This window comes from Brachyhypopomus gauderio, chromosome 13 (genome assembly GCF_052324685.1).
Source record: "Brachyhypopomus gauderio isolate BG-103 chromosome 13, BGAUD_0.2, whole genome shotgun sequence".
Taxonomy (NCBI): domain Eukaryota; kingdom Metazoa; phylum Chordata; class Actinopteri; order Gymnotiformes; family Hypopomidae; genus Brachyhypopomus; species Brachyhypopomus gauderio.
In genome coordinates, this window is record NC_135223.1 from 16,423,371 (window position 1) to 16,446,140 (window position 22,770).

At 40.9% G+C, this 22,770-nt stretch overlaps 1 long non-coding RNA gene across 1 annotated transcript; it reads right to left on the reverse strand.

Moving 5' to 3' along the window:
• Positions 1-878: 878 nt before the first annotated feature.
• Positions 879-6,916, reverse strand: LOC143473245 (uncharacterized). Its single transcript, XR_013120488.1, has 3 exons — positions 6,832-6,916; positions 5,173-5,288; positions 879-1,344 (listed from the first exon to the last, which is right to left on the reverse strand). It is a non-coding gene; the product is annotated as an uncharacterized LOC143473245 (long non-coding RNA).
• Between the last annotated feature and the right edge of the window lie 15,854 nt (positions 6,917-22,770).

Genomic DNA, 22,770 nt, shown 5'->3' on the forward strand with positions numbered 1-22,770 from the left:
AGTGAGAGAGAAAAAAAAAGAAAGAGAAAGAAAGAGAAAGGCGAGGCAGCCTGTGTGGTGCTTCTGAGAGCACGTCAAAACAGTGCTGCACTAACTAACGCATGCAGCGTAAGTGCCACTGGAGGGGGCCATTGAGAACAAGAGGCCCAATTTCAATTTCTTCTTCGGCGGCTCTTAGCAGGTGGCCTTTAATCCTGATGTGAGATGTGTTTTTTGCTGTTTGTCCAGTGATGGGCCCAACCTGGAAATTGGTCTTCTATCAGTGCAGAGTGGCAGCTGCTGCCCTACACTGTCATAAACCCTGGAAGATTGGCCTGGGCTCCTGGATCCAGCAGGATCCCGCAGTGACAGTGACGGATCTCCTGGTGATGCAGTTCTCCTCTGCTGTAGCTGAACTCTAATCGCGCTGGGAAGCACCTCCCTGGCCTGGCCAACTCCACACTCTGCTCTCTGGGCCAAGACACAAAAATAATCGATTCTGTTTTGATTCATTGTTCAGAGCTTTGACTACTATGCAGCATATAACAATGAGGAGACCACAGTGGGATTAGGACAACGGTCAATTTGTGAAGTTCAGATGATTCAGGCAGCAGAGGCCGTGAATCTTCTTGCTTGAACATACTGGAGTTCGCTCATCATCAATCAGTGCTTAAACACATCAAGATCAAAGAGTGTCAGAGCAGGCAAAACAATCAAGTGCAGAAAAACAGAACTGCAAACACTACAATGACAAAATACTGTTTCAAAATGATTAGGCTTTAATTACTAATTAATAATGTCCCAATTATTTATTCATTTATTAGCAGAATGCAATAAATTTGCATGAAATAATGCAGGATGGACACCAACACCCAGTCAGGATCCTTTATGGTGTAAAAAGAACTGCATTCTGTATCAAACAGAACTTTGCCAGGTATAATTTACAAGATTTGTCACACTATTGCATAACTTGTCTCCTGTCACCTGATTTATCATACTAAACAAAGAATATTAACAGAATTAGCTGAAATAGTGGTGCAGTTAGACATTCATATGTGTGAATAAGTGTAAGGGTTTGCAGTGGCCACTGTAAGTGAACTGAACAAAGCAGGCAGGCATCCCTGAGGGTGATGGGTGTGAGGAGGACATCAGAAGGGTGAAGCGGACATCAGAAGGGTGAAGCAGACATCAGAAGGGTGAAGCGGACATCAGAAGGGTGAAGCAGACATCAGAAGGGTGAAGCGGACATCAGAAGGGTGAAGCGGACATCAGAAGGGTGAAGCAGACATCAGAAGGGTGAAGCAGACATCAGAAGGGTGAAGCGGACATCAGAAGGGTGAAGCGGACATCAGAAGGGTGAAGCGCCTGTAGCACGAGAGGAGGACAATGAAGTGGGGTTACACTCCCAAATCCTACAGCGTGACTGTGGCTTACGGTTTACGAAAAACTGTGTGCAAATGTGTATATGTAGACATCAAAGAAGTCTTCTATGAATCTTCTTTGGAAGCGTATTACATAAATGGGTGAAGCTATTCAAATTTTAAGGTTAGCCATGCAATGAATGAAGAATGAGTTGATTATTTAAACACTAAATCATTGAAGGTTTAAAGCACTTTAAAATAATTGAAAGGCTGTCCATGCTTTATAATGATCACATCCTGGTATAGAGCCTATTTGGATGTGAAGTATTCATGATTTGAAAAACGTATGTCCCTACTTTAAACAACTTTAGAATCCGGATTCTAATTTAGCTCTTTTCAGGTGAACCAAGGCTACTGAAAGCTAGCAGCATTTCTGCCTCTGTCTCTGGCCTATTGAACCCAAAACATTATTGCAGAAGTCTCTTTCAGCAGCGTTCAGAATGGAGTTTCCAGTGAGTGATTTAATAGATGAACAATATCAATATGCCATTGAAAGACCAGGGCCACAGGCTATGCTGACACTAATAATGGGGTTGAATGCTCAAGTACGAGGGCACAACAGCCCAAGCAACAGGAGCCAGCTGTTCGTTTCAGGAGCCGTGATGAAAATCAGCCTTGACAAATGAAAAGTGCCCCTCCCCCTTCAGAGCAGGTGGGCGGGGCCAGCTGCTTTCCCAGGGACTGAGGACACATTGACCTGAGCTCCCTGGGACACCCCCATCAAGTCTCGCTGCTCCTTGAGCTTAACACAGTCTCATGTATGTGGCAGTGTCTCCGCATTCCTCCTGTAGCTCAATTCCATAGATTCACGCAAAAGAACTAAAGATTGGTAAATGATTCTAAACTTCTAACATCTTTTGTGGGTGAATTATGCTGTTGATGTCTTTTCTTCCAGCAGTGGGCTTGTACTGTGATTGCTGCTCCAGTCTGTAATTTCAAGAGCTTCCGTCCTCTTTCTCAGCAAGGCCGAGCAAGGCAGATTTTGAACATTACAGCCATGTCGCCGTTATCACAAACCCCAGTAAAGGGAGCCAACAGGCAGGGTGAGCGTTGGTCCGGAAGATCTGCAGACCCGTGTCTATCAACGCTGGTGTGTCGTGACCCTCCGTCAGCTGGTGGTGGTGGAGGTGGGGGTGGCTGAGGGGAAGCACCTCGGCATGGAGAGGACGTGCTCTCCATTACAACGGACACCCATCGTCCTGCTGACGGCCTGCCCTGGCGCTCCGCGTCTGGGTTTGGCATGATGGATAGCAGCACAAGGCGGTGTCATAATGGCGGCCATTACCCTTCAGCGGGGAAGGAGAGTCTTCGCCTCAGCCCCCTCCCCCCTCCTCCTGCCCAACCCAGATCGCGGTGGGTAGAGCGGCGGCGCATTAAGCCAATTAAGACGGCCCCTTAACCTTCCTGTGTGCCTGGGCAAGTCGGCAGAAAGAGCTCACGTCACAGGCTCCGCTGACTGATGACATATAAAAGGCCATTACTGGAGGTACAGTAACTCCAGGACTTCATAGGGCAGTGCTTGTGTGCATGCTTACACAATTACCCAAAGTCACCCTTTGGCAAAGCATGCGGAAATTAAAGGATAATGCTACTATACTAATTATTTGCCTCCCAATCGCCCAACCCCCTAGCCAAACTCCAGGCGGAATAATTTACTGCTTGATTTATACAGATTTGTTTTATTATCTGTGAAGAAAGAAGAAACAGATTTCATTCACACAATCATAATAAGTCATGGCTTCATTGTGTGGCTGCATGTCTGACAGCAGCCCTGTCACACGTACAGACTGGGCCTGGTCTAGCAGACTGGGCCTGGTCTAGGCTGTCGTGCCGGGGAGCAGAGGAACGCTTACTCCTGACCTCTGGTTGGGGAGGTGCACCTTGACTTTCCACACCATAAAGCAAAGCCTGTACCCATAACCAGTGGCCCCCTTCCCATTGAGGTGAGGACCCATGCGGGTATGACACGGCTATAGCTTTAAACTCCAGAGTGCCGTAAGAACAGCCTCGGTAATGAAGCTATACTCCAGACGAGGCTTTCTCAGCGCTGGATGAGAGGAGCCCCAGCAGGGCAGCTCTGATTGGAGTCGACCCCGAAGAAGGCCTGAGCTGGCTGCTGGACTAAGCACATTTCACTCCGACACTTTTATGAGCTGATACACAGAGCCGCATGATTTCCACATGGGTAAACGATGTACTCGGGACCGCTCGCCGGACCCTCTTCTCTCGCCCGGGCCACCGTTCATCAATCTGCGGGATAGAGCTGTCCTCCCGCCTCTCACACACAGGCCCGTGTTCCACTTGGTCTCCTGGGAAACACATGGAGGATGCTGGGAGCAGAAATGAAGAGGTGCTGCCTGTTGTCCTGCAGAGAAGCACATGCTTTTGTAGGTGCACTGGAAAGCCTGTTCACACCACACTGAGTTCAAGAGCAAGGCTTTTGTGTGTGTGTGTGTGTGTGTGTGTGTGTGTGTGTGTGTGTGTGTGTGTGTGTGCAGCAAATGCTTGAAGTACCTTCTGCATATGCGCTGCTTTGATCTGTCAGGAAATCCAACCATTATACTCTATACAGACACTATAGACTTAGCAAACTGCGATGATGGTCAAGTGATATCAGTTTTGTAGAACCAGCATCCAAAATAAGAATAACACGAAGAAAAATGAAAGAATTTGCAGCTCCTGTGTATGAACATCTCCCTACAGTTTATGTAACAGACACCACCAGCTGATCGTTCTTCCCCGTTACTCACCACTCTGAGATGAATCTATTTGTTTGTTTGCTTGGTTGGTTTTGCTGCCAGGGACGAACCTGGACCTTTACCCATGAATCAAAGTGATCACGTGTATTCCCACTACATTCACGTCTGATATAGGGACTCTGGAGTGTTTACTGCCCCTATAGTCTTTACACAAAATACCCAGCTCAGACACCCATAAACTAATGCAAACCGCTGAGCCTGGACACGGATACTTTGTCACGCTGACTTTAAGGAAGTGGCGGGCTGCTTTTTTAGGCATGGCCTTCGCGCCGCGGCCGTGGAGGGAATGCGTAGTCCCGTGGTGGTAAGTAAGAGATCAGACACTGTGGCTCTTTAATAAAAGACCTTGTGCTGCTGGAGCTGTTTATTACACTGCAGTGCAGGTACGGCTTGGCAGAGAGGAGTATGATCTTTAAAGTGATTTGTGAAAGTCATCAGTTAAAGGCCCTGTTCCACAAGAACCATCCATCGCCACTCGGCAACACATGTCTGCTCCGGTCCGGTGAGTGATTTCTATGGTGGGGAAGCATTTCTGTGCTGGGGACCTTTAATTGTTTGATGGTGTCAGTATGAATGGACTGAATGAGGCCTTTTCATCACAGGAAGAAAGAGGTGGAGATCCCTGGAGACAGAAAATGAAATGACCAAAGTGACATTCTGCCTTCTTTCCCATTCACAGGGGAGGGTCCACATTAAATTTTCACCAGATTGTGCAGTTCGTGTGTCGTGCTCCAAATCCCCCCCCCCCCCACACACACACACACACACACCCATGGCCTCCCTTTTCACCTCTTTCCGATTTGTGTTTGAAGTGTGCAACATTAAATTTTCATACCTCAGCCACACCAGTGAAGAAATTGGCTTTTCTTTATGTTGTGTGCACAATCTGGCTGGTGAGGCCCACTCCCACATAACCGTATTACTACTGCGGAATCAATATATGCTTATCAACCCATCCATATCAGTGGACGTGAGCCGACCTCTAGCCCGTGAGACGCTGTTCCTCTGCCTACCGTGCTGTAGCTGTCTTCAGAGGACGACCGAGGAGCTGCAGTGGTAGTGGAATGTTGCCGGTCACCCGAACAAGGCACAAGGTTCATGGTCACCCAAACAAGGCGTTGTGTCCTTGCTGTGGAGTAGAGCAAAGATCTGAGCAGTGAGAGTGCTTCCTCTGATGTCCACTACCAACTATGTGTGCTTTTCCTGTTGCCACGATGCTTCTCTTTTTCACAGTAGAATTCAATGTGTCTTGAGTGCCATTTTACTAGTGTGTTCATCCAAGTTCAAAATGAGCCCCAAGAGATTTTGTCAGATTGTCAGAACTGGGTGTCTACTTGGGTTGAGGGGAGGGGGGGGGGGGGTGTTTAAAATTCCAGCAGTCTTTGCAGGGAACAGTTAGTGCACACATCAAATGTCCAACTGCATTTAATACTGAATGAGCAGTGTACACCGGCTTACAGCACAGGGATTACAGCCCAGAGTGTAGTGCCAGGGCAATCTTCCTCAAGTTAGCCTAATATTCAGAAGAGTCTTGACATTTAACTTGTGCATTCACACATAAATGTTAATGGCTTGGAATGACCCAATAGTGCTTTGGGCAGTCCAAGAAAACCTTAATACCATCAGTCAGAAATCTGACCATGAGAACTTCTTGTTTTTATCACGCTCTTAGTTCAAGTATTTTCTCTGCATTGAAGGAATAATATTGAAAGCATGCATTGCTGACTACTGTAACAGCTAAAAACATATTATTTAAACCTGTGGTGTAGTATTGTTGAGCTGCAGTTTTCATAGTGAGGGTATTTTGAATTGTAACCTATTATGATCCTCTTGTTAGAAACCAGTTAAAAAGCAGGGGAAAGTTCCTCTCAAGAATAAAAACGTCATACCATGGGTCAAATTACTTCAACGTTGTCTTATATTTTCACATCAAAAGTTAACAGCTTATCACGGAGCACGTCTGCCATTAGCATGAAATTTGGCCTGCTTGATCTTTAGGTGGATGTTCATTGTAATGGTTCGTTTGAAGGATCTCATTAAAAAACATGGCCTCTCCAGCAATAAAACAGGCTGTAAATGCTCGAGGACAAAAGGACAGTCAGGCCACCCTGTGCAGCAGTAGGGCTTACGGGGTTACTCTCACATCAAACCCGGCAGCTTGTGTACCGCTGGCCGCTGACAAGTGGCCTGGAGTGATGCATTGTTTTAGCACGCCTAGCCATGTGACTTATCTCCCACTCCGAGAGAGACAAGGTTGCCTTTCGCTCTTGATTCAGTGCCCTTGATTTTTTTTTTTTTACGCTGGTTGTGTTATTACATTCGTAAAGCTTATTTCTTTGCGGACTTTATCTCTCTCTTGATAAATGCACATTAATCTTCATTGCTGTCTTATTAATATTTGTAAAAACTAATAGCCTATGTGATTATTCTGCCTTTCTGCAATTTAATCTACACATCCACAAAAATTTTATGTCTGTGCCTGTATTAATCTGACAATAAACTTTTACTCCTGTTTGCGATTGCCCAGATATATGTGACGCAGTGCTTTGGGGAGTGTTTATTTATCCCTTAATTTATTTATATGTCCCATAGATTACATTTCTGTTAATTGTGTCTTGGATGGTTATAGGCATCACAGAGCACTGCACCTCACTGTGGTCTTTTCTGCATACCTCATGCCCTGCGTGTATAGGGGTGATATCATCTTCTCCCTCTATGATTCTTCATGCCTCTGCCCACATTAGCAGTTATGTACAGTTTTCACTGTAAAGGGAGTGGGGACGGCAAACGCACGCACGTAGTGGCGCGTGCATTTCCAAGGCGGCGAACGCGCCGAATTTCTCACCGCTGCCTCGTGGGCTTGTTGCTTCACAGGCGATTCTCATCTGAGCTCTCCACCCAATAATGACGGACGGTGGGCGTTTGAATAACGATGGCTGTGGATTCACTTACTGCTACATCCATAGTTCATCGTTAACGGCCATTAACAGAGCCAACCTGCCAGCTCCCATGCACGGCACCTCCGCACGGACTGATGTATGCCAGACACCGCCGTCTTGTAACGAGCTCTTAGTATGTGAAAAATCAAGGCTGCTCGTGGCTGGAGCATGGGTGTAAATCTCCTTCATTGCAACCCTCTATGATCGGCCGCTCGGCGACTGAGCCGTGTGATGGTGGGGCTCCCGCTCACCCTGCATGACAAGACCAAGTGAACGGCACTTCATTTCCTGCCATCGGTGTTAATCTATGACCCGGTTTCCTCTCTCTGTGCTGCCTGACAAGCTGTTCCCCCCCGGGCTGCCTGGCGTGAGAAAGCTTATACTTGACACATGCATTAAGCTGCATGTGCAAAGCCGAGCGGCGCATTTGTGAATGACGGAAACCATAGGGGACATAAGAATTCCGGCTATAATCAGATATGTTTTCGAGGCAGATTCCTTTTAAATGAGCATGCAGGATTCTTGGGATATTAAATTTTTCAGTTTTCTCATAGCAAATTGGATACATAACCAATGGCATGGATGCATCATATTTTATTTGTTCTGACTAAATAGTTTTTACAATGGCTGGTATTGGCTTGGGCTTTTTGTTTGATGTTCATGATACATGTATTTTAGGTAATCAAATAAATAATGAGGTAAAAATCATAGAAAAGTATTTAAAGGCTGTAAATGTGTTAGGAGCCTCACATTGTGTTGGTAAGAATAAAAAACACAGGCCTATGCATAACATTACCACAACACAGACCTATACAGAACAATACAAACACCCTCTGGAATTTGGGGAAGCAATAAAGAGTGGAACTGCCTTAGGGCCAAAGCATTTCTCCTCACATTATTTCATTTTCCAGCCGGGTTGTTCAAACTGTGTCTTTATCCAAACAGACGTATATAGATAAATCACCCGCTCTCCTCCCACGTGGCGAACAGGAGACTGTTTGTGTCATGCTGCTTTCTGCAGATGTCTGTGGCTTTTAATAAGTCACATCACTGCAGTGACACTACAGTGAGGAGTGTGGGTGGATGGGTAGATTTTCACACATTGCCTTAAAGTGCCCCGCCAGCTCTGTGTTTGTGTTATGGAACGTGGGAAACTATGAACCGAAAAGGTCAAGGGGTCACAGCTGTATGCTTGTTAATGTGTGCTGGGGCAGGAGATGGCTTAGTGATGTCCTCCACTCCTGAGGCACCAGGTTATATCTCTGCTGTTCTGTTTAGTGCCTGATTGCTCCAATTCCCTTTCTTTCCCAATACTGCAATGAATAAGTGATGAGGGAATGGATTGACCAAAAGTAATGTCATTGTTTTATGGGTTGGTGATACGCTGGGGACTTACACCCAAGGGTGTGACTGGAGATTCATGCTCTTTTAAGAGGCTTCTGTCATGCACTTTGTATAGTATCCTGCCCAACAACACATATATGCTTAGCAGTCTATATAAAGGACAAATATGACGCTGAATATTGAAGCATTTTTAACCATGAATAAACAACTGTACCACTGTGAAATGGTAACAGTGTACAGTGTACTATTTAAAATTGGCAGTTTCGTTTACATGGTTAAAAAGTGTTCATTACATATGTGTTTTGTAAGAGCTATGATGAGAGATTCATTTATTTAAGTAATAATTACTGTATTGTCAAGGAGAGAAGGCAGGTTTGTGTGTGTGCGTTTTAGGGGACTATCTTGGAAGCAGGGTTGCTTGGGAACTAACACATGAGTGTAAGGAATGTCTTCCCACTGCGATCTCCCCAGTCCCATCCCTGAAACAGACAGTTAACTACACAGATCCCTGTTGATCTCCAAGAAAGAAAAATATTTAATTGTGTGTGAACATATTTAAAATTATGATTATGCTAGCACTCTTCTACTGAAATTAATATAGTATTTAAAAGGCAGAAATGGAAATCAGGTCCACTTTAGAGGAAGAGCTTGAAAATGATGATGGTGATGGTACTGGCCTGTTATGGCTGTGCATATATTATGTGTATTGTCTTGTCTTTTGCAGCTTTCTAGTGATAGTGATGTATGAAAACTGAGATAAACATAATGTAATATAAAAGTGTTAGACTAGTGTAGAGTATTTTGTGATTTGTATGGTACTGTAAATACAGTCGTGACAGGGATCTGGTATGCACATTTATGCACATGTCCAATTTCATCCAAGCTCTAATAATTCTCTCAGCACCCAGAGCCAGGCTATGTTTGAACTTTTCATATGCTTTTTCATCTCACAATCTCTCCTGCTGTGTGTATAGACTCAGAGGAGATAAACACTCATCTTTTTCCACACACACACACACATACGTATTATCACTCATAGAACCGAATGCACACACTGATTCACATATGTACACATAGCACGTAATACTGATGATTGGGTTTGAATTAATTATGCATACAGTCACAACAGTGGCAGTTTTCTCCACACCTAACTACTACTTTTTCTCCCTGAACCAAGCAGCAGTGCGAAGGACTTGATTTCCCATGAGTGCTATAGTGTCTTAGCCTTCCAGCTTGCAGAAAAGCTTCAGGAAAAAAGGTTATTTCACACATTTAAAAAAATAAATAAATACAACTTTGAGTGAATAGAAGCCACTATTAAAATGGACGACAATTTCGAAGCCATAATTATAAGTCTATGATTCAGTAGTACATACAAAAATGCTATCCCTTGCCCCTTCCCCCATAAATGATTGGCACTAATGTATTTCACTGCAGACTTGATGCTGCGCCATCAATGCTAGGCTTGTTGCTCTCAATATGTGCCATGTCCAAAATGGGTGCAGCCACGCTGATTTCAACATATAGAAGCACTTAGATCCTTAGATCATGTGGGCTAGGATGGGAAGAAGGGTTTAGACAGGATGCTTGCGATAGTTTAGTGGACCCTCATATCTTCTCCCCTTTGACGCTGCTATCACTTTAGAGATAAGCTATTCCCCTTAAACTCCTTATCAGCTGACCAAGAGGAATACGTTTAATGAACTGCACCACCTGACACTTGTTTCCTTGATGTTTTAATGCCACCTCTGAAGTCGTAATCTCAGAGACTGGTGTGGGAGGCAGGAAACCCTTAAGTGAATTTAGCCTTGTGCGGAGATTCCATCTGAAGTGCTCTGTTGTGAATGTGTAGGCATCTGTGTATGCCTGTGTCTCTGTGTCTGTGTGTGGAGTTTCTGTACATGGTAGAGGTAACAGGGAGGCTCTCCTGTTGAATCCACAGCCTAAATACATTGAGTGTCAGTTGTTGCAGGCACAAAGCTCTAGTAAAGTAATGACAGGACATTAAAACCCAGTCCAAGATTTAAAAAACGAGGAAGATGCTACAGCTGAATAAAAGAAGGTCTGCATTTGCCCTGTTGTTTTCCCAAATGTCTCTCTTTCTACATCACTGACATTGGAAGCCACAGTAAACAACAAGAAGTTCCAGCGTCTGTCCGCCAGTACAGCAGATATCTGACATTCCCAAGGCTGTCCTGAGAGAGCTACACCAGCCAATCACGACCACCGTGCAGCTGCTGCCACATTACGGCTTTCCAGAAGGCTCAGTAACACTGTCAGAATCTGTAATGTATGTATTTATAGGCGGAGTGAAGTAGGCCACTTTGCTCTCATCCTTGCCTCTTGCCAAACATGATCACACTTTAAATGCGCGAAACACGGTCGCCCGCCATGTACGTCTTAAACGTTATGTAAGCGACGCTCACGTTATGTAAGCTTTCAGAGAAACTGCAAGTCGAGAAAGCCGCAGAAACCCAGCTCTACCTATATCATTGCATAGCGTGGCTTTCCTAAAGCCTCCGGGCTCAGCAACACAAAGCCGTGTAGAGGGCTCCCAGCGAATAGGAGCTGCCATACAGCCCAGCGCGAAGAAGTGATGCGATATGGGTGGTGGAAAGGAGGAGGACGAGAGGGATGCTCTTGTGTGAGCTGCATGTCAGCTGTACATTGCCCTGGTACAGCACTTAAATGTCAGCTGCGCTATTTGCATTCCTACTTGATGCATCGTGCGGTGTGAAGATAGTACCTGCACAGGTTTCAAGCTTTATCACATGGGTTGCATTTACCCTAACCACGCAGTGGTTTTATGGCATGTGTGCAACAAAAATGACTGAATAAATGAAGTATTGTGTCACTTTTATAACATTTATAGAGCATTTTACACACTGAGCACAATTTACTGGTGTTAAATTACTAATCCATGACTTGAATTCATATATGTTAATATAGCTCTATAATGAGTTTAAAACCCTTATGATGACAAAGTGATTTTTTGACATCCTCAAAACTTTAAAATGACCATTTTATGATTTAATGCAGACAAAATGCCCTTGTCACTTTTAAATGGTTATATTAAATATAACTTAAATATAACTGATTTCACTCTTTGTAAAACTGCTAGTAAGCAGGTGAAAAACCTCTCATAAGGACTGCTCAGTCAAAATCACATAGACTAGTTAATACAGTTTAACAGGATTAAGGAAACATTTTTTATATTTGTATACCGGGTCAAATAAACATTCTGTTATTGATCTGCATTTATCACAGTAGATCACAGTAGAGGTGGATTTTGGAGAGGCAGTGCTGGTGTTTCATATCCAGATTAGCTTTATCACTAACCTCTGGAGAGAGAAACAGCTTCTCCTAATAGCACACATTCTTCACTGAGACACACAGACCTTGGCACTGACCTCACGTGGCTATGGGTGTTTGGAACATGGTCATGGAAAATGTGATTTATGAAGTGTTTTCTTTTTTAGGCTATGTTACACACTCTCTCGGTCTCTCTCTCTCTCTCTCTCTCTCTCTCACTCTGTGTGTGCGTGTGTGTGTGTGTGTGTGTGTGCACATGTGTGTGTGTGTGTGTTTACATGTTCATATATATGAGCATAAGAAAAAAACATCAGTGTGTAGATATGATTTGTACACACAGAATGTCCAGAGTTGCACACTTCTATGTTTGGTCCTGGTCATCCAACAGAAGAATGTCACTGATATTGTCTCAGGATATAACATGGCGTCAGATAAAAGCACCTCAGGACACAATTAGATCACTGAACCTGTCTGCAAATTCAAGTCAGGAGGAAAGATCAATCGATATGGTGCATGTTGAGGGGAAAAAAAAAACGGTTAATGTACATGCAGCCCAAAACAGAAATATGGCACTTCAGGCACTGCTGCATGCCATCTGAAACGCATCTCACAGGTAGGAAACATTTGATTTGTTCTGTACATAAACATGTACGGGCTGAGCTGGAACTGACCTAAACTGAACTCATTTGTCTATGGTATACAGCATGAGGTTACCCAATCTGTGCCTGTAACATGTCTTAAATATAATTTTTTATTTGGTTTAATGATGTGTGGCACTTTAAAGTTCTCTATTCTTAAAAAATAACACCTTGTATAAGAAAATTTAAACCATAAATACAATGACCTTGTTAAATGTTTTCGAAAATTAATTACTGCAGCAATATTGAATATTACAATGATTACATTACTAATGTGGATTAGTACTTCAAGTAATTCAAATCTACATAAACTACATAAAGCAATGTTACGCCTATGGAAACCTGGAACTGCATGGTCCTAGAAAGCTTTTTTCCCCAGGAAAATGGATTCCATATAACACTATGGCTCAATGGTCTTTTGAAGTTAAGATAAAAACATGTACGCCTAATGAGAATATGGAAAATAAACCATCGCATAAAAGGGCATTCATCAGTATTGTGGCATATGCTTATTACGTAGTCTGGACTGACATAATGCATTGCCTCATGCATTAGTCTAGAGTCTGCTACAGATGTATGATTTAAAATAATGAGCATAACACACACAGCATCTGAGTTAACACAGTAGAACAATGACCAAATAGCTGTGTTTGTGCCCCTGACTTATTTATCACATCATAAGAGATTAAGCCTTTGACCTCTCTGAGAGGCTGAAGGGTGATGGGTCTTAACAGCTGTTGCAGAACTGATTGGAAGTCCTGGCTGCCCCTCAAGCAGCTTGTTCTTGGAAGCTAAAATGAAGCACTATCTTCATCTCATCCACCAATCCCATCAGTCCTCTCTGCCCCAAAGGCCTCGTCCTTGACATTATCTGGATATAGCTGCTCGACCAAAGCTGCAAAAACCACGGAGAGTGAGTTCTGTTCTGGAGTCAGTCGGACCACTGAAGTTCTCATGCTTCCACGGTCATCCAGCAGAGTCTCTCAAACGGTGTAAACTTTTGAACAGCTGACGTTGAATTACTGTGGAGAATCAACACCCCCGTCCCTCTGAAACCCTGTTCCCTCAGGCTTTAGGAGAAATGGGGCATCAACCATTGGTGAGAGTTGTCTAAGAATGGGAAATGTAGATTTCACTTTGTGAGAAAGTTAGAGACAGATGTCTGTGGTCCCACAGCAACAAACAATGTAATTTAAAACCCCCTCCCCAAATTATTATTTTCTTTGGAATGATAACCATTGATGACATATGACAAATGGAGATTAAAAGGACCAATTCATTTAGTGTCTTTTGTGAGAGAAACCTTCCTGTCCCTTTTTATCTGAATCTCAACTGAACAGGAGGAATATAGTATATAGGAATATAGAGAGTATATTATGCACAACAGTCTAACTTCACTGTCAATCACTGTCTTATGACACATATCATATGTGTCATAAACAAAGCATTTCATTTCCATTCATCATATTTCTGTCTTCCTGTCATCATAAATTAAGTTCCATTTAAAGTTTGACATACCATACACAGATTTTTTTTTTAACTGTTTGTTTTGTTTACGCTCTAGACCCTTTTAAACAAAAAAAAAAAAAAAATAAACTTGACACTTCACTCAACAATGTGACATGTCACTCAATTACATGTCTTAATAGCTTAATAAAAAGGTAAATATTCCAAGTTCACATTCGGACGTCCAGAGAATAATTCTTATTATTGAGAAACAGCCATTATAGCATGAAGGCATTCTGACAATAGCCCTTCAGTGGAGGCAGAATGTGGCTCATTCCCCTGTCCTTGGACCCACTCCTAGATGGACACCAAGCCTGCTATTGTGTGTAAAGCAACAGTACACACTCACATTTCCTGAAGAAATGTCATACCAGCAAGGTAATTGCTTATTTCATGGCAACCTCTCATTGATTGACATTCCGTCTTTGCTTTGTGTGAGACATACATGTTGAGTATTCGTACAAGAGTCATGTAGCAGTGGTTTTATTCATTTCAACAAAAGATGTCTTGGTTCTGTCAAAGCAATCACCTGGTGATAGAGAGTGGAAAATGACTATATTCTATAATGACAATATTCTATAACTGCTATGTCCAAACAAATAAAACATCTTTCAAAGAATGATGACTACTTATATAGTCCATTATGTGCAGCCCTAACTGGTGGTAATAACAAACTGAAATGCTAACCAAGGATCCATAATTCATCAGTTAACTGGGAAAATGTGAGTGATCCATGCTACTGAATGTAAATTCAATTTTTTTGGAAGCAAGAACTAGAATTAGTAAAAATATATTTTTTTTCCATCATAAAATGTCCTCCATATTGTCATGCCACACATAGTGATACATTTACAGTGCAGCAAAAAGAGGCAATATTTGTTCCACATCTCACTGATGTGGAGGGAGGCAGCGGCTGTGCGTAGAGGATTATGGGAGTAAGCACACCAAATGAAGAGAGTTGAGCTTTTCTTGACTTAATGCAAATGAGAAATGAGTTTCATTGGACTACAGCCAATCAGCACCTCGTGGGACATTTCGTCATGTCAAGCCACAAGCTGAAATTAATGTTGTAAGTAGATGAAGGAGAGGATAATGATTGCCGTGCTGCATTTTACTGTACTGTGGGAATACAGAGACATATTAAACAATAAAATGAAGCATGGAAGAAGGTGTCTGAAACAGTGGGTGTTCCTGGACTTGAGTTTTAGTGACACCCCCAAAGGGGTCAGCGGGAGGCAAAACAAGAGTTTCACTTTTTCTGCAATGTAAATGTAGGGAAATGTTGTGCAGGCCCCAGGGCTACAGTTGCATCAATAGAGCCAATGTGTTGCATGTTCTCTACTCTTAGGGATAGTGCTGTGCAAATCTTGGGCCCCTGTCACTATGGGATATCAGCAGAGATGTAATTCCAGTATTGATTTCACACTGCAGATTAATGCCGGCCTCCTCGGGGTCTCCCTGTTTGCCTATTGACAAGCTTCTGAATGAATGTGTTGGTCTTATCACACACTGCATCCCCAGTCACCACTCCAACCTCCCCTGACCAATAGCCAATATCTTCGGTGTGCGAGACTCTGCTTGTCGATAAAACAAGTGAGCATGAAGCTTAGACCAGCGTGCTGTACCAAAGCCTTGCTGCCCCAGACCTTCATGGAGGAGCAGTGGGACAGTGCTGGTTTAACCTAGTTAAACATTTTATAAAGTAATCAAATTATCACTCCCACACTGTGCAGCCATAGTGTCTTTGTTGAATGAATCACTTTGACACCATTCTCTGTGTGTATGTATAATAATAAATAAATTACTCTAATAAATATGGACACACGTAAAATATTACTACAGCAGGTGGGGTAGTGACATATTAATGTGCATCTTGCAAGCATCAGTTGGGTGTAGTAACCCTTCATTTTCATGAATGAACTTGAAGGCTTCAACCTAAGGGCCTGAGCATTCACACTCACGGTCACTTAAACCCGAGCAACTTCAAGCTGTTAGTCCTTGTACACGTAGAATGCCAGCAGCACAGTGTACCTGCCACATGCATTTTCAAGGTGGCCATATCTTTGCTCATTACCCACCCAATGTGTTGAAAGCAGCAGGAACATTGGCCTCCATAATTTATGGCAATGAAACCCATGGCTTCACTTTGTTCATTTTAGCAAAGCTACATCAATTATGCATGGGATTTATTTCAGGTCAGAAATGAATTATACCATTTTTGTTTCGGTGGACAGCCACTCCTGTTCAGGTTCATCTGCTCTATGATGATAGAGAGTATGACAGAGAGACCAGTGGGTAATGGCTGTCCACCATGGAATGGAATGGTAATGAAGAAAAGAATAGACAATTCATTACTCCTGCCAGCTCATTTCAGATGCCAGTTAGTAAAAGCAGCCCTCACATGAATGCCTGTTCTTGACCTGAAGGATTAAGAGCTCTCTTAATGCATTTGTACATCTTCTTGCATGCTAGAGATTTGGAGGACTATGAGGTTAAATAGTGAAGTATACTATTTTGAGATTTCATTGTGTTATCCTGTGAGCGTCTCAGAACTAGAAACACACCAAAGAATGTTCAACATTTGTCATTATTTACTTTAAATGATTGTCATCTAATCTCTCTCGCATTTTGACTCTGTCTCTCTCTGTCTGCTAATACATTGATACCCTGTAAACTGTGAAATGTTAATGTGCTTCAGTTCAAACTTGAATTTTCAAAGGCCATCCTGTATTGCAGGATCAAAGATGTGTCTCAGAGATTTATGTTTATCATAAATGTCATATGCTGACTATATGATAAAAGTTATCCACCATTTAAATATACAAATCCAGTTAAATACACAATATTAAATTATGCAATAATCTAAGTAATGAAGACGTAAGGATAATATTGTTAAAATTAATCTTGATGTTATCACAATTTGCCAGATGATGCACTGGGTTGGGGCTGATATTCTCCCTGTTTGCTAATAACACTATCAAATTAATTACATTTTAATTGGCCTGTTTATCTCTTTTGGTATGTCTCACTAATTTATGAGGCACCATTAGTTAATAAACAATAAAATTCTGATTACTCTAGAGAAAGGGCTGTTCTAGAAACAGCTAGTGATGGGTAGAACAATTGACTCCATTCGACCTCTTTCTCTAGAGGAAAGGCTCTATGACATACAGGCATCTGTTTCAAACAGGCATCTGTTTCTCTGCCAGACGTTAGGGAATAACAGCTTTGTTTGTGTATGTTTGCAGTAAAATGCAGATACTAAGCAGAAATCTAGCAAAACGTATCAAGCATTTAATCTAACATGACCTCACAACTGCATGAAGTAACCCCTTTTTTCTCTCAAGATTGCCCTCAATGAATGTTTTGCACCACTTGTATAAATAATAGATTCCAAAGCTCTAGCCATTTTCCCTTGAATTAACCCCAACATCTAAAATGTTTCATAATACTGATGTAAAGTTGTGGGTATACACACACACACACACACACACACACACACACACACACACACACACACACACACACACATATATATATATATATATATATATATATATATATATATATATATATATATATATATATATATATATATATATATATATATCCACTGTCTATATATATATATATATATATATATATATATATATATATATATATATATATATATATATATATATATATATTCCACAAACCTCACAGTGATGCATGGTCATTAGAGGCCAAAGAAGTCAACACACAGGCAAGCAGATACAACAGAAGTGAATCTATAAGCATAATCAAATCTTACAAGCAGCAGGGTCAGACAGTGGATAGGACAGATTAGTAGGAACAAGGACAACAAGAACAACAAGAGTAAAGGCTGGTAGATGTGCATTAGAAGGGCAAAGGCGTGGCCGCGGAGAGCTACATACACAAGATTTAATGAATCCAATGCTGGAGCTGATGGAGCTGGAAGAGAAGAGAGCCAATCAGAACAGGAACAGTCTATGTGAAGTTTCCCAGGGGGGAGATTTCGTGCAGATAACCACAATGTGTGTGTGTGTGTGTGTGTGTGTGTGTGTGTGTGTGTGTGTGTGTGTGTGTGTGTGTGTGTGTGTGTGTGTGTGTGTGTGTGTGTGTGTGTGGATGTGTGTGTGTGTACTTATACCTATATATCTCTGTGTGTTAATTTCCTGTGTGTTAATATTTCATGTGTTTTAATTATTCCGATGGGCTCCTGATGCTCTTCACCCCTCTGCTCACCTGGTTGTTGCTGTGCTGTGAACAGATGTGGTGTGCATATGAATATTTTTTCAGATGGATTGCGAATCCCAACTGTGTTGAAAAATCATGCAATGTAGAAAGTGACCAAAGAATTTTCATTTTCTCTGTTGCTAAATTGTTTAGTTGCGTGAATATTGACAACCCTCTTCTCAAATGAAATTGCTCGGTAGAAATATTTTTAGTAATGTAAAGCTGTGGAACAACACATATACAGTATTGTGGGATAAAAAAGTCTAAGACAGTCTTGAGGGGTTGTAATCAGGTATGGACACATGGACAGGTCTCCAATATATTCATGGTAATCACTTCTTCGAATGACATCATACAGGTGTTGAACTCTGGAACACTGAACCAACAACAAATTGAATGTTCAAGAAACTAAATCCAGTTATTTAAGAGACAAACTTTACATTCTGCACTTTATAAACAGTGCAGATCATGTTTAGATCTTGAGATTATGGATTGTGGAGGCCAGGGAGCACATATGATGCATGGCATTCATGAATCAATTCAAAAATTTCTTTTGACTGTTTATTGGGACATTTTCATCTTTGGAATATGATTTAAATAATGATGTTTGTACCAGGTTCTGTAAAATGACGTCATATGCATTGACCATTAAGTATATAGCCATACAAAGCAAACATCTAACTTAACTCCCTTCAATATGGGTGTCTATGTCTATAGAAATCCATTATAGTTTTTAGCAGTTTTATTGTTTTGTTAAGGCAATATATTATAAATTTAAGGTTTAAAAATGGGAAGACATGTTGTGACTAAAATAGTGAAAAAGACATAATAGTGTGTTTTTTTTTTTTTGTTTTGTTTTTTAATTACACATTGGGTCATCTGTTAACCCACTTCATGCAGGCAGTTTTATAAGTTGGTACTCTGTTAATTTCACATAGGGCAGGATGGGAAACAGTAGAGCTCACCATTCCCTAAGGACCATGTCTGATGAGAATGTTAAGCCATAAATCAGATGGCCTACATGGTATGGACATTTCACCGCTGCCTGCTCCGTCCTCCACGGTTCCAGAGGTGTGTTTGTTATGCTTGCACTGAAGTCCAACCTTTCGACAATCTTCCAATATGTTCTATTTTTTAGTTCAATAAATTCAAGGTATGGATGTGACACTTCAAGAGTGAAGTGGACTTGAGCAATGGGCATCCACAAATGCAAAGCCTATAGCACACATTGAATTGATAGGTTCTGTCCTCCTGGTAAGACCTCCAACCTCTATTCTCTCAACCTCCATCTCTACAGCCTGTGTGGTATTTCAACGAGAGCCTTAGGCACTGTCTTGAACAGTTCTAAAACAAGTATGAAATGTTGGGTTGTCGTTTGATCAATTTCCAAAATAAAGAAACTCACTGTCATTTTGGGCAGCACATACTGATGGACTTCTATTTACATACCAAATGAGGGGCTTAAGTTACTGGGTAAGGCAAGCTGTCAGAGAATACTTCCTGATTGGCTGAATGTTTGCCCAGGATATTGCTGCGTTTGATTTTCAGCACTCAAATATTGACGCAAGCTCACTTTGGTGACCACTTCCAAAAACGGCCATCATGAACACCAATACTGAATATGATTTGGTAAAACAGTTTGATGAAGAATCTATCACAGATCAATATTAACCATCATCATCATCATCATCATCATCATCATCATCATCATCATCATCATCTTTCCTTTTTTCTGAACTTTGATTTTGGATTTGCCTGTCAGGACCCTGCACTTACTTCCAGCCACCACTGGCTTTTTAACATTACTGTCTATTCAAAGTGCTAATTGATATATTCATTTCTTGCACAGAATATGGGCCAGCTGTCTAGACACTAAATTACACAGACCCCCAGTATGTACATTATGTATCTACTTCATTATAGACATATCAACATATATATTTTAGAAAATGGGTATTATATTTTACATTGTTATAGATGATAAATATTAATATTGAAAAGGGAACTGCCCTAAGTCCTAAAGCATTGATGTGACTATTTGCCAAATGTTACAGCTCTTCTAGCTGAAGGTAAGTAATCTCTTAGCTTGGCCCAACAGTGACCTTCCTCCCTTAACCATACCTGCCCACAGCAGCCATCTGTGTAGCTGGCTAAACATTCTTTTATCAAATATCTGAATGATGTAAGCAAAAAAAACCTTCATATATTTTATTTTCTGTGCTTTACAAGGCATGTCTGTGTGAGATTCTAAGGTATATTCTAGTCATATGTAGTCATGATATTTTTGGGCATTGCAGGGGTAATGCACTAAGATTTAGTAGTGAATTCATAAGGGCTACATCTTTACAATTTACTGAACAGAGGTAGAGCCACATCATTTTTATCCATTAAAGAATTTAAATGGATTTTTTAAATAGCACTTAAAAGACAGACATTTATAAATTGTTGGGAATTATAGTGGGACTTGCAAATATCTCTAAAACTCGAATGTTACATTACAGAATGCTGCTATTAGGCAAAATATGTGAAGATATATGTGTCTGTAATTTGAGTTTCTGGTGTTTCATAAATTAGGTTTTTTAGGGGTATTGAAGGCTTATATGTTTCCTGGTAGGAGTTTGAAGAGAACAGGAAAATAGTTGTTTAAATTAAAGCTTAAAGTGACATTCTCACTATGATTATAAATAAAGGGAAAGAATTATATAAAAAATATTTTTAAAAGGTATGACTTGAAAGACATAGTGAAGTAAGTAATTTTTGAAGCTTTTGGGGGAGTGGATTAATTTAGTCTAATTTCTAAATATTAGATGCAATTTGAATTGGAATGGTTATCTATCACTAAAATTGGGAAAATATATAATTTATAAATGAATAAATATAAATCACCTTGATGCAAAAATCTACTTCCACATTTATACCACCAACATTTGACATCATACAACTAATCAAGAAATTAGCATTTTTGTACTTCTTGATTTTAGCATTCTGTAATGTTCAGTAGTTCATAGGAACACATTTTGCTATATATATTTGATCTTGAATCATGCCATTGTTGCAATACTGTGTGCACTGCACATAAGTATTTGGATTTATTCTTGTAAAGTTCCTACTTGTGGAGCGAACCCTGTCTGTCCTCCATATGGCACATTGTTGGTTCATAAGCCTCTCTGTCCTCCATACTGAATCAAGGCACTGCCTGGAATCAATGTACCGAGAAATATAACGGTTATGAGTACGTGTGCTTGTGTATGTGGGTGCAAGTGTATATATGGACATGTGTGTGGGAGAGTCTTTTGTCCATGGATGACCCCCACTCTTTAATTATAACTACTGCTGTTTCAATAAACACAGCAACGTCTTTATACCATGCCCTCCAGATTTCATGAGCACAATTGGTAAAAATAACCTATGAAAAGATTTCTTTAATGTTCAGCAACTTTTAATCTCACATTGTTAAATCAAATTTACTTTTAGATTACAGTTCATATGTTGCCTTTATAGTAATAGGTAAATTTGTGTTTTTAGGATTTCTCAAGTGGTCAACTATTACATACATAGTCATGTTACAGGTTTACTGGGGTATAAGTATGAGCTGAAGAACAATGACCTTCAGTCAGCTATCAACTTAATGAAGATGAGAGAAATACACAAATAACATGATGCAAAGTGTCACTTCAGAAAAAAATATTTCATACCTGAAAATATCAATTTACATGATAAATAATATAATAATATAATTAATTCTTAAATAATAATATTTTTTATAAAGAAGTTTAAGCAAAAAGAGCTGTGAGGAAACTTCCAGGAGATGGACGCAAGTGTGCTTTGCTTCCATGAAGAGTGAGGAGGATGGTTCATAGTTCATAAGATGGTTCAATATAGTTACAATCTGGCATCAGCAAGTCTTCAAAACTACATTTAAATGCCACCTTTGTGCCAACAATTTGGAAGGTTTGCCAGACAAAAAGCCTTTGCTGTCATCAGACCACAAACACGATGGTCTCTAAACATTACAGGAACTTTGATGTGCTCAAGGCTCTATGGGTAGATGAGGGAAAAAAAGACCTTTTGGCATCAAATTATAGGGGGTAGGTTTGGCAGGAAAAGAGTGAAGGTCATGGAGAAAACAACCTAATACCCACTAGGAAGTTTGGTACAGGACCTGTCATATTGTGGCGCAGATTTTTAAATCTAAAGAAAAAGTTAGCAAGACAGTGACCTTGAACTGTGAGGTTTCTGGACCACCATGTGGTTTGGAGAATCAGTGCTCCATCCCCTTATTATAAACTCCAACTGAAAATCAGAGAGAGAGAAAATGAGAGACTATAAGAAAACACCAAGAACGCTGAAGTAATGGTATGGAAGAATGGTCTTAGATCTGTGTACCCTGAATTACAAGAAGAGACTTGGTACTGTTTTCTATAGGAAGGACTTTCTAAATGCAAGTGTAACAATAATCACAAGACTGGCAATAATACTTTTTAATGATTTATTATCATCTTTGAATAATTCTACATCATTAAAAGTTTAGACTTCCTCATACTTTCAGTTAAAGATCAAGCCGATAATTCAAAAGGCCACAGTATATTTGGACCTCTTTGTGTTGCTTTCTAATGCACACATAGCGCTAGTG